This window comes from Aquarana catesbeiana, linkage group LG11, assembly GCF_042186555.1.
Source record: "Aquarana catesbeiana isolate 2022-GZ linkage group LG11, ASM4218655v1, whole genome shotgun sequence".
In the NCBI taxonomy this organism is placed as follows: Eukaryota; Metazoa; Chordata; class Amphibia; order Anura; family Ranidae; genus Aquarana; species Aquarana catesbeiana.
Window position 1 is genome coordinate 229,595,358 of NC_133334.1, and position 14,608 is coordinate 229,609,965.

The 14,608-nt window shown below is 43.9% G+C and overlaps 1 long non-coding RNA gene across 2 annotated transcripts in view; it reads left to right on the forward strand.

Moving 5' to 3' along the window:
• The first annotated feature begins 309 nt into the window (after positions 1–309).
• The window catches only part of LOC141111650 (uncharacterized), a 37,058-nt gene continuing 22,759 nt past the window's right edge, over positions 310–14,608 (forward strand). For both annotated transcript variants that reach the window (XR_012236467.1, XR_012236468.1), the window contains exon 1: positions 310–631. This is a non-coding gene — a long non-coding RNA (uncharacterized lncRNA). The remainder of the gene's footprint in view (positions 632–14,608) is intronic.

Below are 14,608 nucleotides of genomic sequence, written 5' to 3' on the forward strand. Positions count from 1 at the left end.
TGTTTTTTTATATTCGAACCTGGTCATGCCCAATAGGCTCTATTTTGTATCTCATACTTAAAATATTGCAATAAAAACAATTTTCAAAAAAAAAGAACAGTGCTGGCTAGATTCTATTAGCTTTAATTGAAGTGGATGATGAAATATTACTAAGGAATCACATTTATGTGTAGTCAGGTTCATGACTAGTGAGAAAGAGCAAGTTAGGAAACCGTGCTGCAGTTGCTTTCTGTGCCTTTTGGATTATCAGCCTGAATGGGTTAACGCTATTCCACCTCCATCCAACAGGGGGAGCTGACAAGCAGATGGAGCTCAGGAGAATTGAACGCTGCCACACTGAACTTTGGGAGATGTGGTCCAGGAGAGTTTTGCAGTGGAAGTCAATAAGCGGTTGGGCTACAGTTCCCAAGGAGAAACTGTTAGGAGGAGGAGAATAAGCTATATTTTCCTGGGCTGCTGACAGAGTAACTTCCTCTTGCTGTGAGAGGGGCTGGACACAAGCCTGCGACATGAGCTAGAGAGAGCGGAAGGTGGATATCCAGTGGGCTGAGGGCTGGCAACACACTGCATGGATCCAGAAGTAGACTTATACTTGGACAGTGCAACTAAAGCAGCTGTGTCGCTGGGACAGGTGAGAGGACATTGCTGCCATTGATCTTTGCTGATATAAGCTGGACTGAGCTCATAGGGACCAGACATGTAACTAGCAGCCTTTTTCCACCATATGTACACTTTACTAGGACTGTATTTATGGGCACTACCATAAACCCTAGACCCGAACGCTAGCCGGCTGAGGAACTAAGGCAAAGAACTGTCCCCTCAGATAGCCGTCTTTCAATAATTTTGCTTATTGTTCATCATAAGAGGTGCCTCTGTAGGAATGTCTGGGTCTTAGTGTATTCCTAATATGTGCCTGCTGTACCATGTACTTGCATGAAAAATTCTCCTGTTCTCTTTGTATTGCTTTGTTTGTGTGAAATCCCTGGTGTTCCTGCCAGTCCCTCTGCTCTAAAAACTGACCACACTAAGCAGGAGAGCACAGCGCGGTCAGTTCTCTAGCTATGCTGGGAACTCAGCCTGCTCTCCTCCAATGATCAGACTAGCCTTTACATGCCCCACCTGCACAGCTATTCACTGTGAAGCTCAGTGTGCTGTTGTTTCTCCTCCCCCAGCTCTTATGCAGCTGAGACCAGAGGGAAGGTGATCACTTATATGAAAGGGGAAAAAAGATATGTAGCATTCTCTGCCTTAGGTAGGTTGCTAGAGGTAGTGTTTTTTTTTGTTGTTGTTTGGTTCAGCCAGTGCAGGTAAATTTAGGCATGCCTAGCTGAAAGTGACATGGGGTGTATCTAGGATCTCTGACCAATCCCCAACTAGGATTGGCAAGGGGCAAGCCTTCTATATATACCCAGGGTCAGCCTGCTGGGGGAGAAGTTGTCCGGTGGAAGAACTGAGTGATGGCATGTTAGGCTGTCATGGCCTTGGAGGGAGGCCTCCCTCTAGGGGGGTGATCTTGGGCCTGGAGCTCGGGAGCTGGGAAGGAACCTCTCCATACAACTCAAATGAGGGGTGTCCAGAACAGGAGCAGTAGAAGAAAAGGGGGTAACATTGCCATGCAAGTCGGTGAGTGACAGGCACAGTCAGAAGATCTGGGAGAGACATGCCAGGAGTGGATATAGAGCCAGAAGAAGAGACTGTGATGTCGCTGGGTTTAGAGACAAGCTGCTGCAGTCAGGAGGGTTGGAAGAGCTTGCACAGGACTGACTGGGACCAGTAGTCCACCAAGTCATAGCTAGTACAGAAAGTACTCTTTTCATTGCTATTGGTTGCTACACCAAAGGGCACTGCAGACCCCTGCCAGCAAATGGCAAATCTTGAACTATTAGGGGTTATTCAGAGTGAGGCCTAACCATGTGCTAGCTGTGTCAGGAATCCAGCATTGTAGTAGAGAAAGCCGATGTTAACTCATAAGTATGTGCTGGAGGAGTATGGTGCAATAATAATTAATTGTAATCTTACAAGATTACATTTTTGCCATGCAGGGATAGTTCCTGTTCATGGATTTCTTTCTATTGTGAAAGATCATTCTGAATTTAAAGGTTGGAAAGTAGGAAGAGAATTAAAAATCAAAAAACAAAACAAAAAAAAAAACAGCTCTAAATAGTATCAGCTATTAGGGATGCTGAAATTAATTGCTGCATCTATGCATCGCGATTCAGGTGTCCCCGATGCGGCATCGATGCATACGACCGGGAAAAATCAGTTGCAGGGTGATGTCATCCTGACTTGCTCCGCCCCTCCCAGGAGAGCGCTCCGAGTGTATAGTTGTTAAAATAAGTGTTTTAATAAATCCCATGCCCTGCTGTTTGTGCCTTTTAAAAAATATAGAGCCTCATGCCGCATTTCTCAGTATGTGTACATGCCGCTCATGTGACTGCCCGGCCCGCCTCTCTCCTCTCACGCTTCTCCTGACGTCAGTGGGGAATCCTCAGCCCCGTCCGCCTCTCTTCTAAACTGAAAGCTACAGTCAGTGGGCAGGGCTGAGAATTCCCCACTGACGTCAGGAGAGACGTGAGAGGAGAGAGGAGAGAGGCGGGTTGAGCAGTCACATGAGCGGCATGTACACACACTGAGAAATGCAGTGTGAAGTTCCATACTTTTTAAAAAGCACATACAGCGGGGCTCTTAATGGATTGTTACTCTTGATTTATTAGAACAAAGGTATTTTAACAGAAGTAAGTAGAGTACAAATGTGTTTGTACTCTACTTACACCTCGTACATGCTCCATGCTGACAGTTCCCCGGCTTCCCCGTTTTCACATTCCACTGTGTTAACTCCTAGTGTGCTGGAAGGTGCAACCAGGAAAGCCAGGGAACTGTCAGCACAGAGACAGTACAGAGAACTTCACAGGGCTGTTTGTCAGCCGTGGATTGTAATCCCTCATGACCTCCCAGCAGCAGTGTATGTGAATGCCTGTACCTTGTAGTGCACCGGATTAGTCCACTTTGTAAGGGAGTGAGATTATTTTTAATTCAAAGCGGAGTTCCAGTAATTTTTTTGTTTATTAAAAGTCAGCAGCTACAAAAAGTGTATCTTCTGACTTTTAATAAAAAGACACTCCCCTGTCCCATGGTCCAGCAAAGTGCCTGCCCAAACCCGCCCTTCTCTCCCCCACCTGTCCACGGTGCTGGCAATACTACTGTGGGCATCTGGCTGTGACAGCTTGTGGCTTCACAGCAGGGTGCGCATGTCTCACTGCGTTGTCCTGCATAGCTGGACAATCTTCTGGGCCCTGTGACGTGTCCCAGAAGATTGCAGGGAGGGAGGGAGGGGCCACATAGGCGCCCCAAGTGGAAGTGGGAGCTGGGTACCTGTCAGAACTAGGTACCCACCCCCCCAAAAAAAATGACATGCCAGTTGTGGCATGTAAGGGGGTTAAGACTCCTTAAAGTGGAAGTTTAACATTTGGGTAGAATTCCACTTTAGTAAAATAAGTTTATACAGAAACCACAATGACATCCCCAACCCTGGACTCCAGGAGAGGACTATCACCCCCCAAACCCTGCTATGTACACAGCCCAGGGGATCCTCTACCTCTGATGTTCCTCACCTACAGGACTCCGTGACCATCTTAACATCCTCCCTTTGATTCTTCCATCCTTCAGTCCCCCCTCACCACCACCATTTTTATCTTTGAACTCTTTCATACTTCTGTTCCTATCCATGGATTCCTCCATCTCCATCCCCAGCCTCTTCCATCCTTCTGTTCCTATCCATGGATTCCTCCATCTCCATCCCCAGCCTCTTCCATACTTCTGTTCCTATCCATGGATTCCTCCATCTCCATTCCCAGGCTCTTCCATCCTTCAGTTCCTATCTCCAGACTCCTCTGGTCTTCCATTCTCTATTCATGGATTCTTCCATTCCCAGACTCTTCCATCCTTCCTTTCTTATTCATGGATTCCTCCATCCTTTAGTTCCTACCCCTCCCTCATATCCTGGACTCTTCCATGTCCTTGCCCCGCTATATGCAGGGAGTGTCCTTTTTTTTTTTTTAAAGCAGATAAAATTTAAAAAATGTAGTTCTTCTAAATGTTTGAATTTTTTTTTTGATGGAAACCAAACCATTATCAGTAATCGTGATGCATTGCGGAATCGAATCATATAAAATTGTTGACCAGATAATCGTAATCGAATTGAATCGTGAGACCCGTGAGGATGCGCACCTCTAGCAGCTATAGCAAACAGCAATGATGTTTTCAAGCCTAGAATTAAAATAGAAGGATGTGTCATTCTTGCATTGTTCTGAAGGTGACCTCTATTTATTTACTGGCAAAGGACAGGCAACATTGTATGCCTTGAATTTGACAACAAACCCACTGCACTGCATTCCACTTACTAACTAATCTTTATCTGTTCTGTTGCTGACAAACGCTCCCTAATTCCTAGTCTATGAACAATGGCCAGCAAAACTCAAACGTTAAAACAATTAAGAAGTACAGTAACCTAAAAAATGGACCTGTGGAAAAGTAAAATCTCAACCAGGGAAACAAACACAGTCCCACTAAAACCACCATATCTCCATTTTAGGTGGATTCACTTTTTTATCTGTTTTTTTTAGTCAATCATTCTAGTTTTGTTGGAGAATTGCACAGTTAAATCAAATTGTTGAAGCTTTCCACAATTAATCCCCTTCACTGGTTAACTGACTGAGAGTAGTTAAACTGGCACTGATTAACTGACAACCTCACCAATTAATTCACTGATTGACTGACCAAACAAAACTCTAGTTTATTTTTTACTTCATACCTCTAAAGCCTAGCACACATGATTAGAAATTTGGACGAAAAATACCGCTTTCAAAGCGATCGTATGGCAATCTGATCGTTAGTACACAGCTTTCAAGAGCTGATTACAACAGTGTATCTGAAAATTATCCGAAGGGACAAACACGAAAAATTTTCTCGAACGATACCAGATCATTTGAATTTTGTTTAACCAGTACTATATTTGGCGGAAAAAAATCGGAAGAACAAGACTACACGTACTCTGAAACGAAAAAATACATTACAATAACATACAATACATTACATCACTTTCGAAGTTGTATGAGAATTTTTGTAAGTTTAGTAACCTCCTAATTAGTGGGACTGTTTTAGCAGTCCCACTATTGTGGTTCCTAATTAGTGGGACTGCTTTAGCAGTCCCACTATTGTGGTTCGTTTGTATTTATTTTTCATTTCATTATTATTCCGTACGTTTTTTGGCTCTGCGTAACTTCTGCATACTTTCAGCTATTGAAATCATTCAACTTTTAAAATGTTCAGCTCTTTCAACGAATGATGACTTCTTCAACTTTTTTTCTACTATTTATACTTTTTAAAATATTAAGCTTTTTAACACTTTTTTTTTAACATTGAAGTGAATGACAGCATGCTTCAAATCCTTAAAATCTTCTTCCGCTCCCAAAAGTTTCTGCTCCTTCATACTTTCACCTACAGACACCAAACAAACTTTAAAATGTTCACAAAATATTCAGCTATCTGGCTATATCTTTTCAGTTTGATATCTTTTACAGTTTTTGTGAAAAAGCTGTTTAAGTTTAGTAATCATTTCAGGAAATTTTATCGATTAAACAGAGTGTGTATTGGGCTGCTTAGAGTGGATGATGTCATAGCTAGAGCACAGAGCCTTACAAAAATTATCTTAGTTCTTTCTCTATAAATTGCTCCCACACCCACAAGATCTACTTGTCATACACAATTTATACATCAAAACATAGGTATTTTTGTCTAGTTTCAGGCAATGTGCTCAATTTTGTGATACGCCTTTTACTTTTGGCTGGTTGAGCTTCCAAATGACAAGAGTTCTACACTTTCTTCCATTAACTGTCCTGTATAAAATTCTTCACATTTCCAGCGAAACACACAGCCAACTTCTTTCGCTGACATACCCACATTTTTAAGTTTATCAACATAAATTTTATACCGATACGTTCACAAAGGCCATGTGTCTCTAACAGTGAAGTCGCTGTTTTGATAGCATGTACTGTTGTGGACTTATTAAGGCTTGTTTGAAGGGTTCTCTCACACTGTCTCTCACTCATTAGGTGTGGGGATTAATGATCAAAAAGCTTTTCAAAAAACCTTTCATACATTAGTGGTGTTGTTAAACTTTTTTAATGAAATTCATATTTTAAAACCATTCCTACTTTTCCAACTATTCTCACTTCTTCAACTTTTTCTTACGGATTTAAGCTATTCATCCAGTTAGCTTTAGCAATTCAGCTATTCAGCATTCCCACTAATTTTCTCCAGGAAATTAATTTTCTAGTTTTCTATATGAGACTAGCATGCAAAAAAATAGGGACGATCATTCATCCGATATAGTCTTTGTGTGTACAAGACTTAAGAGTGTAAGGCATGCTATCTTCTTTTTCGATCATCTTTGCCTCAGAGCCCATTCATACTTTTCCATTCTGCGAATAGGTCCTATGAGTTCTTTGCCCGAAAAGGACTGGACAGCTGATTAGGAGACGGGCTTGCAGTTGCTAGCCACCTTGTCTAGTGTTTTATAATTTGTTATAGATGAAGTTCTCAAATGTGGCACTCTAAGAGCAAGAAGCAGCACACATCAACAGAGCTGTGTTCTTTAAAATTAGCCTTGCCTCTAGTCTGTATAATTACATTTTTAGGCGATACAATCAGTGCTGCATTTACTGTATAAGGAGGCAAAAGGGGCAATTGTTTGCAAAGTTTGTTGGGGAAATTGTCCAGTTTGCATCCTTCGTCAAGCTCCAGTCATGTCTCACTCCATCTCAACAAGCAGTTTTATTACATGATGAAGAGCTTGCTGATACTTTTCTAGGTGTTAATGTATAATATATATGTAATATTTTTGAGCATGATGGTCACTAGCAAATTGGTACTGATATAGAAATATCTGAGAACCAGAATAATCTATGAAAGACTAAGTGCTCTGTGCCTACTGGCTGTGGAGAGCAGTGTCCTCAAGATGACACCGTTTGATGGGTTAATTAAAGATTTTGCAAATACTAAGTGCAGGAAGAAAGACTTTTTGTAAATATTGTAGTGTGATGCATAACTGTGATGTCTGACTGAGTTGAGGGGCCCCCGAACTTGAAATGCCCCCCGAGGTCTAAATCCGGCACTGGATACAATAATGGCGTCCTATTTTCTTAACCCTGTAGAGCTGCTTTGATGTCTTACAGATGTCTTACAGCTCAGTCACATCCTAAGTGCTGTTATCATGATGAAGCACTTCTTGCCCATTCCTTTTTCACCCCAAAATGGATACCAAGAAAGAACATACTTACCTGTCCTACCCTTAACTGCTCACTGGTTCCTCTTACCAATCTTTTCATCATTACTAACTAATACTAACATTCTTGTAGTGACATGAGGGGTCGATAGGAAGAAGCAGTGAGTGCAACAGGGGGACCAGGAGATCAACACACCCAAAAATGTCTTCAAGCAGAAGAATTCAGAAGAGGATTTTCCAGGATTAGAGCAGCCTTCGGGGGCACAGGCGGCAGAAGAGATAAGTAAGTATATGCTTTCTTTACAGGTACAGCATTAATAGACAATTTTTAATGTAGAGACAGGGCACTTTACAGAAAATCTTTGGTAACAACATACACTTTTGTTTTATAACATCAGCATTGTAATAGTAATACAAAAAATAGTTACAATCCAATGCATACTTGAAAAATCTCTTTTTATGTAGTGAGTGCTGCCTGTTCACTGGCCATCCTTTTCCACAACTTCCTGGATTCCTTACATGCTTAGCAGCTTTTTCGCTGATGCTTACTTTCAATTTCTAAGGACTACATATCCCATGCTACCCTGCTGCCTGCAAACAGTGATTCCTGTACTGACTCCACCTCCTGAAACTCCTCCTCTTAGCATCTCCGTAGTTCAGAAGGCAGGCTCTGTGAAGGATGTGACACAGCAGTGCCTACTTACAGGGCATGGTGGATATATGTCACAGAATTCAAGGAAGTAAATAAGTGTGGATCTTCACAAAGTATGTTTAGAAACTTAAAGATTGTTCACTTTGATAGCAGTAATCTACAAATAACTAAAGTTTTTTTTTGTTTTTTTCATTTTGGATAGAGTAAGGGAGGGTTATAATATTCTGTCGGATTTTTTTTCACCATTTGCATCCCATTGCGGAGATGTCCCTTCACTTCCGGTCCCATAGCCAAACAGGAAGAAGAAATCCCTGCAAATAAAGGGTACTCCTTGGGGACCACCAGGTCACCAGAACTAGTGTCCCCATTGGAAGATTTACCCTCTAATACATTTCTGGGGACAATACAAAATTTGGGATTTTCTCTTACTTTCAATGATAATGGTAAACAGAACAAATAAAGAGGGTGAATCTCCTTAACGGGGGAACAGACAGCAATAACTGACCTATAATCACACACATAGGTTGGACTTGACGGACTTGTCTTTTTTCAACCTCACCTACTATGTAATAAAAACTGACAATTGTTCTAATCTCTCTTCACTCTATCCAAAACTACAAAATAAGTGTTGCTTTTAGTTATACTTTAAAAAACAAAGTGAAATTGAAAGTATGATTCCAAATATCATATTCATGCTGAAGCTCTTTCTCCCCAGTTATACCTTGTTTAGATGTTGAGAAAATCACCACAAGCTCCGCTTTCATTTACATTGTTCATTGACAATTTTGTTGGACAATGTATAAAGCTTTGAGTAATCTCCAAAAATAAACAAAAAGATTTTTTTTTGAAAGATTTATATTAATCAAAAATAGTAAACAAAAGACTAATTAATATGCACTTTCCACCTGTTACAGAAATAGCAAAAATAAGATAACCTGAGCCAAAAAAAGTTAAATATTAAACAGTTTAAAGTCAATATCTGCCACATCTTCCAGAGAAAGTCTAGTATAGTATAATACACACTATGTGGCAATGAGTAACTATTAACTTCTGCCAGTCTGAAGACCTAGAATATAAATGAACCATTTTGTATGTTTGCTGTAGTAAAGTCACAATAATTTGTATACATACAACATGCATTAAGCAGAGCCGAGCTACAAAGAAGTTTGAGTGGATAACACTCAAACGAAAGGAATATAGTATGGCATATCCAATGCCTCATACAGTTCAACAGTCAAAGAACCTTCACCCATAGCATATATAATGAGGCTTAATCAAGGGGTTCTGTGCAGCTTCTTGAGCCACAACAGGCTGTGCATCAATCCAGTGGTAGTGAACAGTCCACTTAGAAAGTACACTAAGCCAGTCAAGGCTCCCTCCAGAGTAGTCAAGCATGCAGACATTTATGGGTTATGGGGATTGGACGATGCAATAATAAAAATCCACGCCAACGTACCCAATATCACTAAATCCAACATTTGTTCTGCCATTTATATAAATGCTTATTATTCTTCATCCCACCCAGTGAACATTGTCTCTCAGAGGGTCTGCTTAATACCGGATCATATGGTCATAATAGTTTTCATGGAACCAAGTTAAATCTAGTATGCATCCTAGGGAAATGTGGCTGGAACAACACCGCAGCTACCATAACAAGTTTCCCCCCGTCTGCTTTACAAAGCTATCACTGGTGGCAACAAAACACGTCTTGGTTCATCTCATTCAAGTGCAATCTACACACAATTTTCACTAATCTATGCTTAAATAGCTTAATTTACTTAGCATCTCTGTTGCATTGTTGATCTACTATACAATCATATAAGTATACCCTGAATTCAGGGATTATCAACCCACTGATGGACTTTTTTCTGTTTCTTTGATTTACATCCGCAGGTTGACCTCTCCCTTGCATGATGCTTGCTGCAAACCCTCATAAGGATTCTCATGTAAATCCCAGAGGATTTCCTGCTTTTCTCCACTCTGCTTAATGCATGTTGAAGTAGTTTTTAGTGGTACTCTGCTTACTGTGAGAGTAAACCACTGTTGCCTTTATACATCCAATTATTGTGCCTATATCAGATATAACTAATATGATACTATTTAATTTACAACATATGACTTTAATGATCCGCATATGGATTAACACTAGTAGATAATGTATGCATATGATTGATTTTGAGCATTCTCTGTATCTATCACCTTAGAAGTAGGGATGAGCCGAACACCCCCCGGTTCGGTTCGCACCAGAACCCGCGAACGGACCGAAAGTTCGCACGAACGTTAGAACCCCATTGACGTCTATGGGACTCGAACGTTCGAAATCAAAAGTGCTCATTTTAAAGGCTAATTTGCATGGTATTGTCCTAAAAAGGGTTTGGGGACCCGGGTCCTACCCCAGGGGACATGTATCAATGCAAAAAAAACTTTTAAAAACGGCCGTTTTTTCGGGAGCAGTGATTTTAATGATGCTTAAAGTAAAAAAAAAAAAGTGAAATATTCCTTTAAATATCGTACCTGGGGGGTGTCTATAGTATGCCTGTAAAGTGACGCGTGTTTCCCATGTTTAGAACAGTCCCTGCACCAAATGTCATTTTTAAAGGAAAAAATCTCATTTAAAACTGCTTGCGGGTTTAATGTCATGTCGGGTCATGGCAATATGGATGAAAATCAGTGAGACAAACGGCATGGGTACCCCCCAGTCCATTACCAGTCCCTTTGGGTCTTGTATGGATATTAAGGGGAACCCCGCACCCAAATTAAAATAAGGAAAGGTGTGGGGCCACCAGGCCCTATATACTCTGAACAGCAGTATACAGGCGGTGCAAACAAGACAGGGACTGTAGGTTTGTTGTTAAGTAGAATCTGTTTGTAATTTTTAACATTTTTAACGTGTTTAGCTCCAGCCAAAAAATCTTTTCTAAGCTTTTTGGAAAACATAGGGAAGGGTTATCACCCCTGTGACATTTGTTTTGCTGTCTTTCCTCCTCTTCAGAAGATTTCACCTCACTTTTTTGTCCCAATGAAAAATGTTTTTTGAAAATTTGGGTTTTTTTGTGGAACAAGGATTGGAAAGCATCAGTGGAAAGGAGAACTTGTTTTCCCATATTAACTCTTACAGGAGAGAATTTCCCTTCCTAGGGGTAGATTTCATCTCACTTCCTGTTGTCTCCTTCCGTTTGCAAGTAGGAGTCGTTTGTAAGTTAGATGTTTGAAAGTAGGGTCCTGCCCTATATACTCAGCAGAAATTTGGGCCTTAGGTGTTGCTGTGGCCACAACACTGTAAGCCCTCACAGGGCCCTGCTGTGAAATATTAGATCAAGAATTGTAATTACATGCCCCTGTTGAACAGGAGCTGAAAAATTAGGCCTTAGGCACTGGTGCTGGTGCCACAACACTGCAACCCCTCACAGACACTCTAGTTGGAACGCAGGAACGAGCCCTGCTGCAAAGTATTGCATCAAAAATTGTAATTACACGCCCCTGTTAGACAGGGGCAGAAAAATTGGGCCTTAGGCACTGGTGCTGGTGCCACAACACTGCAACCCCTCACAGACACTCTAGTTGGAACGCAGGAACGAGCCCTGCTGCAAAGTATTGCATCAAAAATTGTAATTACACGCCCCTGTTAGACAGGGGCAGAAAAATTGGGCCCTAGGCACTGGTGCTGGTGCCACAACACTGCAACCCCTCACAGACACTCTAGTTGGAATGCAGGAACGAGCCCTGCTGCAAAGTATTACATCAAAAATTGTAATTACACGCCCCTGTTAAACAGGGGCTGAAAAATTGTGCCTTAGGCACTGGTGGTGGCGCCCAGAACCAAAAATGTTCTTACAAGCTATCAGCGTGATGATTGAGGAGGAAGAGGATAATTACTCAGGGATAGTCACTCAGCATCAGCATAGGCAGTCTTTGAAGGGATCTGAGATTTCAAAAAAAATTATTCGGTTACATCAGCATCAGGTGCTTGGTAGCTGGTGGTGATCCAAGACTCATTCATTTTTATGAAGGTCAGCCGATCGACCGAGTCGGTGGACAGACGCACCCTGTGATCGGTTACCACGCCTCCAGCAGCACTGAATGTGCGTTCCGAAAGAACGCTGGATGCAGGACAGGCCAGTAGCTCAATTGCATACTGTGCAAGCTCTGGCCAGTGATCCATCCTCAAGACCCAGTAACCCAGAGGATTTTCGGTGGGAAAGGTGTCCAAGTCTGATCTTGCCCCTAGGTATTCCTGCACCATGTAAAACAGACGCTGGCGATGGTTGCTGGAACCGATCATACCTTGGGGCTGCGGACCAAAAAATTGTCTGAACGCATCGGTCAGACGGCCACCTTCTCCACCGCTCCTTCTTTGACTGACCGAAGCCTCAGCAACACGTTGTCCAGAAACAGGAGTTTGTAACCTCCCAGTCTCTGGGAACGCGTTGCACAGACCTTTCTGCAAGGCCTCCCGAAGATGTTTCATCCTCTGCTCCCTCTGCGATGGCAAGATAAGGTCCGCAACCTTACCCTTGTAACGTGGATCAAGGAGGGTTGCCAGCCAGTATTGGTCCTTCTCCTTGATACCACGAATACGAGGATCCTTACGCAGGCTTTGCAGGATCAGGGAGGCCATGCAGCGTAGGTTTGCTGAGGCATTCGGTCCGGAGTCCTCTGGGTCACTAAGAACGACATGGTCCGCAGCCACCTCCTCCCAGCCACGTACAAGTCCATGTGTTTCTTGGGACTGATCCCTTAAAGACTGCTGCTGATGCTGAGTGCCAGGCTCCACCTCCATACTGACACAATCTTCCTCCTCCTCCTCTTCCTCCTCGTCCTCTTCCTGTGTGATCGGCGGGCACGCAGGAACACTGTCTGGATAAAGGGGGCCTTGAGAGCTAAGGAAGTCCTCCTCTTCCTGCCTCTGTTCTGCCTCAAGTGCCCTGTCCATTATTCCACGCAGCGTGTGCTCCAACAGGTGGACAAGGGGGACAGTGTCACTGATGCATGCACTGTCACTGCTCACCATCCTCGTGGCCTCCTCGAATGGTGACAGGACAGTGCATGCATCCCTGATCATGGCCCACTGGCGTGGGGAAAAAAAACCAAGCTCCCCTGACCCTGTCCTGGTGCCATAGTCGCACAGGTACTCATTGATGGCCCTCTGCTGCGTGTGCAGCCGCTGCAGCATGGCCAACGTTGAGTTCCACCTGGTGGGCATGTCACAGATTAGGCGGTTCTTGGGCAGGTTAAACTCCTTTTGGAGGTCCGTCAGCCGAGCACTGGCATTATATGACCGGCGGAAATGCACACAGACTTTCCTGGCCTGCCTCAGGACATCCTGTAAGCCCGGGTACCTGCCCAAGAACCGCTGCACCACCAAGTTAAGGACGTGAGCCAAACAGGGCACATGGGTCATTTGTCCCTGTCGGAGGGCAGAGAGGAGGTTGGTGCCATTGTCGCAAACCACCATTCCTGCCTTAAGTTGGCGTGGCGTCAACCACCTCTGAACCTGCCCCTGCAGAGCTGACAGAACCTCTGCCCCAGTGTGGCTCCTGTCCCCCAAGCACACCAGCTCAAGCACCGCATGGCATCTTTTGGCCTGCGTACTTGCGTAGCCCCTTGAACGCCTACGGAGCACCGCTGGTTCCGAGGAAGAGGCCATGGAGGAAGAAGAAGAGGAGGGGGTGGAGGAGAGAGGTGTGTCACAATCAGCATTTTGGAGGCGTGGTGGCGGAACAACCTCCAACACTACTGCACCTTGTCCTGCATCCTTCCCAGCTGCCAGCAGAGTCACCCAATGCGCCGTGAAACTTAGGTAACGTCCCTGTCCATGCCTGCTGGACCATGAGTCAGCGGTAATATGCACCTTACCGCTGACCGCCCTGTCCAGCGAGGCATGGACATTGCCTTCCACATGCCGGTAGAGAGCCGGAATCGCCTTCCGTGAGAAAAAGTGGCGTTTGGGTACCTGCCACTGAGGAACCGCACATTCCACAAACTCACGGAAGGGGGCAGAGTCTACCAACTGAAAAGGCAGCAGTTGAAGTGCTAGCAATTTTGCCAAGCTAGCATTCAACCGCTGGGCATGTGGATGGCTGGGAGCAAACTTCTTTCGGCGGTGCAGCAGCTGGGGCAGGGAAATTTGCCTGGTACAATCTGACGTCGGTGTACCAAAAGCAGATTGCCCACAAGTACTTGGCTGTGACACACCTAATTCTACACCTTCATTCCTCTCACTGCAGGTCTCAGAGAGGACTGAAGGTCTAGTGGGGTTGGAAATCTCAGCTGATGAGGAGCAAGGAGAGATCCTCTTTGTTCTTTGGTGTGGGTCTTTTAGATACGCTTGCCAACGAACTGCATGGCAGGTCAACATATGTCTGGTCAAGCATGTGGTACCCAAGCGGGAGATATTTTGGCCACGCGAGATACGCTTGAGACATATGTTGCAAATAGCAGCGGTGCGATCTGATGCACTCGTCTCAAAAAAGGCCCACACCAAAGAACTTTTTGAATAACGCGCAGAGACTGCAGCGCCCTGCACATGTGGAGCTTTGGGGTGTGATGCAGTCAATGTGCTGCCCTTAGGCTGGCCCCTGGAGGGCATCCTGCCTCGTTGGTGATGTGCTGCCGCCTCCTCCTCCTCCTCCTCCTCCTCCTCCTCTCTCCTATCAGGCACCCACGTTGAGTCA